We start from the raw sequence: 4483 nt of genomic DNA, 5'->3' as shown, positions 1-4483 counted from the left end.
TCCACCGAGCTCTACAAACAATCCTTCAAGAACCTTTTTCCAGTTATTAGAGGTTCTTCCAGCAACTTCTTCTCTAAATTGAGCTGCTAAAGGTTCCACCAAGAGGAAGAAAGGCTCCTTGAATACCCCCAGAGTTCCTTAATTCTAAAAAACTGGGCCTGATTCTGCGTCTGCGTGCAGACAAACTCTCCAAAGCGTTTTGAATCCAGAGCTACACTGATGGAATTATTCACAAAAAGGGAGAAGTTGACATTGAGATTGTGCAGTTGACTGAACAAATCACACAACGTGTTTGTGTTCGAGTCCATTTCACTGAAAGCACGACGACGTGTCATTTGAGGGTTAATGACAACTCAGCCGAGAGTATAATGAAACCGCGCACATACAAAACATGTTTTGGTAGAAATTAAACCTCGGACCAAACTGATTTCCCAACTTTTTTTATTTTTTATTATTATTTCACCCTTCAAAAGCTCCACTGAATGTCAGCTCACAAATGAAATCACGCTTTGAATGAAACACTGCCCATTTTGAAAAGAGATCTGGATCAAGGTCTCAGCTTCGAATAAAGAGAAATCATAATGTTACTGTTGTGTCCTCGCTATTAACATTTCAGAATCAGGCTTTGAGTGACTGCATGAATACAAACCCAGAGCGCCTGAGTGTGCTGAATGAAAAAAAATAATCCAGCATTATTTCTGCATTCAGGGTTCCTGATTGCAGCCTTGACTGAAATCGCTCCATCAGTTGGAATTCAATAGCTTCTGCAATTTACATTCAGAGGCAAAAAACCCACTTTGTCAGCAGTCACGTCAACTTTAAAACTACATTTACGTTAGCAGCAGTTTTCCTTTTGAGCGACAAAGACACAGATCGGATGGAAGCTCCTGGATCTGCAGATATGAAAATGCTAAATCGGAGACTTCTGATCATAAACGACGCCCACATCTTCATTAAAGTTAAAACCCGTCTCTCCTGTGTGCCTTCAGCACATTATCGACGTCACTTTGTGCACTCGGGGACATTACGTGTCAGTGTTCTTGATGCATACCAACCGATGATGGAATTATTCGGCGGGCGCAGACGGACGTGATGAGCTGGAAGCTGCTATTGAATGATGGCAGCCGGATGACACATACAATCAATAACACTGATGCACTGAGCCGCCCTTTCTAACCACTTTATCAGTCACTTACAGAGATTAATTGCCGAAAGATGAGCGCACGGTGACAAGTCGGAGTTCAGCGCACGCATCTGAAGCAACGCGGCCCATTAAACATATTTTTCCGATTGCTTTGGACTATTGGGAATAAACTTGTAAACGACATCGGTTTTTCCACGGCGCTGCAAAACCCACATTAAAAAGTAAATGAACCCAGAGAGTTTACTTTTACCGCAGATTCTTTACGTCACAGCAGCTATTTGTCTCTTTTCAAGGACATTATGAAAATCAACTTATAGCAAGATGAAACCTCAGAAATGAGCCTTCTCACAACATACATGTTTGCTTTAAGCTTTGCTGACTCCAAAAGAACATCTAATGAATGTAATGAGACCGGACAGATCACTAGCAAACCCAAGACGTTGCAGCTTTCTGTCCTTGAAAGAATTTTGATAATTGCCTCTGCTTGAAGTTACAGAGAAATAAAAGAAAGAAATAGTCAAACAGTTTGCGAAATATGGTTCTTCCATTTCTTGTCAAGAGTCACATGAAGGCTGGCAGAAAGTGATTAGCTTAGCTTAGCATAAAGAATTAAAACACTGTATTAGCACTAGCGAATGTTCTGCCTGCAGCCATTAATCGTCTGTCACGGGGAAAACTCTCTGCCTTGTTTATTTGGCTTTCAACCTGTCAGAATCATCCTGGGTGGAGCTGAGCTCAGGATACAGTGACAGTGCCCCAGCACAATAGCACTGGGAAGACAGGTTTCAGTGGAATGTGCTTGGAAAATGGAAGTTTTTCCCACAACAGGTGGGCAAACACGCATTAACGTCCCTGTTAGACAGCAAATATATTATTAAAAAAGATCTTTACTAGAAGCAGTCAGGTCTGAATTATTACACAATCCAAATCTTCATCCAAACCCATGTTTCCCATTGCTGATTTTCAAAACAGTAACATACAGAAAGCAGCAGGGGAATACAGCTGGAAATACATGGCCAATGGCAAGACTAGTCACCTCTTTGGTCTGCATTCAACACAGAAAAAAACAAAGAAAATGTGCAGCAAGGATGCCAGAAAAAGTTCACTAAAAATGGTGAAAAGCTGTAACACTTAAAACTGCAAAAACTGCCAAAAATAACAGCAAATAATTGTAAAGAAATTGTGTTTTTAGCCAATTTAAATAAAGTGAAAAAGTCTATTTTAAAGTCAGACCATGTGAAAGAACGAATAACAATTTGTAAATATCTAGATTTTTTTTTTTTGTGGACACTATGAAATGTTGTTGTTTTTTTTTTTTTTACACAATTAAGATGTAAATACGTTTTTTTCTATAATTTTACTAGTTATTATCTGTTGTTTAACAAAACAAGGAAAATAAAACAACGTAAAATAACAGTTTTTAAATTATTTTCAATTTCATTTTTTAATTTCATTATTTTTCTTACCAAAATCAGCAAATATATGCAGGGTAATGACATTTTTTCTGATTTAAATACAGCAGAAGAGAATGCAATCTTGAGGTCAACGGTAAAAAGAACAACATTTATTGTTGATAAGAACACAGTTTTTTTTATGTGGATGTGACAGTTTTGCACTTTTCACATGCAAATTCAGACTTTTTTCTATGATTTTATTAGTAGTTAAATCTGTACAATAACCATAAATACTTAGTTAATGGATATTATTAATGTAACAGCTGTTTAATTCTGTTTATTCACGTAAGCTGTCATGTAACTGTAGAGCAGCAGTGAGGATGTGAGTTCACTCCATTTGCTTTGGAAGTTGTGTTTTATTAAGTGCCAGCTCACTGGGTTTATTAAATACCCCAGCTGCCTGTTGGTCCACTCCGACATCCTGCTGTCAGACCGACATGTGGTAAAATTGGTGCTAGACATCCGTAGAGGACCGTGAACAAGTTGCAGGTGTGAGAAAACAGCCGCTCCGGTGCATATGGCAGAGAGAAACCACCTCTGACTTAATGCTGATGAATGACCCCAGGACCTGCACACAAACCCATATACAGCCAAAAAACCTGCACTCCTCCTCCACGAGCTGACAAAGACGCCCGAAAGGAGTGAGAGGTGAGCAGTCAGGCCTCGGGAGATTTGTGGCCTGAGCTCAGTTTCATTACGAGGAGGAAAACCTTTAAATGGGAACAACTAAAAACAAACAGTAGTTGCACCATAAACTGAAAAATGACCAAATGTTGTGGTAGATGTGACTCAGTCCAACTTAACGTGACTGCCGGTGGAGCCTTTACGGAAAAGTGACCAGGATGCTCATTCACGCATTCGGCTGTCATCAAATTAACAGAATGGAGCGCGTGTCTGAAAAACGCTTTACTGGCACAAGAACTTTAAGCTCTGTCTTCTACAAATGCAACTCCAAAGCCGGACCTGTAGAAGTGCTCCAACATCCAGAACCAGGGTGCACCTAAAGCAGCTCCTACTGCCCACTTTAGAGAGAAATAACTATAGTTTTGTGCATTATGTCACACGTGTAAACAGTCTCGTTTACACTGATATGAACAACAAACATCTACACACACTTCACACTCTCCACTGCACGCGTAACATCAGAGGGAGGAATATGTGACTTTGCCGTTTCATGTGGATAATAAACTGCCTCCCAGAAGACACATCTAAGTGGAAAAAGATTTAAAACCATCAAACAGACTCGCAGCGGAGTGTCTGCGCGGCTGTAAATCTGCTCTTTTGAAGGGATCACGAAGCTCATATATCCTAAAAGCTTGCACATGTAAATATGACATCTCCGAGCGACCCGAGCGTGTGGAAAAAAAAACAAAAAACACGACAACAAGAGGACGCACGTGAGCGTTTTATATTCAAATTGAGGAAAAAGAAGGAGAGAAAGTGTGTGACAGATTGGATACGTGAGAGGTCAAGGTTTTCCACACAGTGCAGTCCGGCATCATTATCTATTTCCTTCTTTCTTTCTGTGCCAACCATGCATACCCTTTCAATCAAGAGGGAGGGAGGGAACGGAAACAGAGACAGAGCGATTGAAAAAAAAAGAGAGAAAAAAACCGAGAGAGTCGGAGAGGCCAGCCGCTTCGGATGCCTCGTAATGTCAAGGTAACAAAACAAATCAAGACACAAACCAACACAGGATGCACAAAGAGACGCGAGCAGCAGAGAACTCCACAAAAAAAAAAAAACGCTGAGTCACGTGAGTCCAAGTGACCGAACGTTATGAGATCAGCAGGTTCCAGCGGATGAAAGCAGCAGGGTTAGCAGAGGCTGCGATGCAAAGATAAAGATTGAGCTTAGCTATAAATAGCGTTTCTCCTTCTAGGAA

Source organism: Stegastes partitus, unplaced genomic scaffold (genome assembly GCF_000690725.1).
Source record: "Stegastes partitus isolate 25-593 unplaced genomic scaffold, Stegastes_partitus-1.0.2 Scaffold1860, whole genome shotgun sequence".
NCBI lineage: Eukaryota > Metazoa > Chordata > Actinopteri > Pomacentridae > Stegastes > Stegastes partitus.
The sequence above is the reverse complement of the archived record's forward strand: the minus strand, read 5'-3'. Positions refer to the sequence as shown.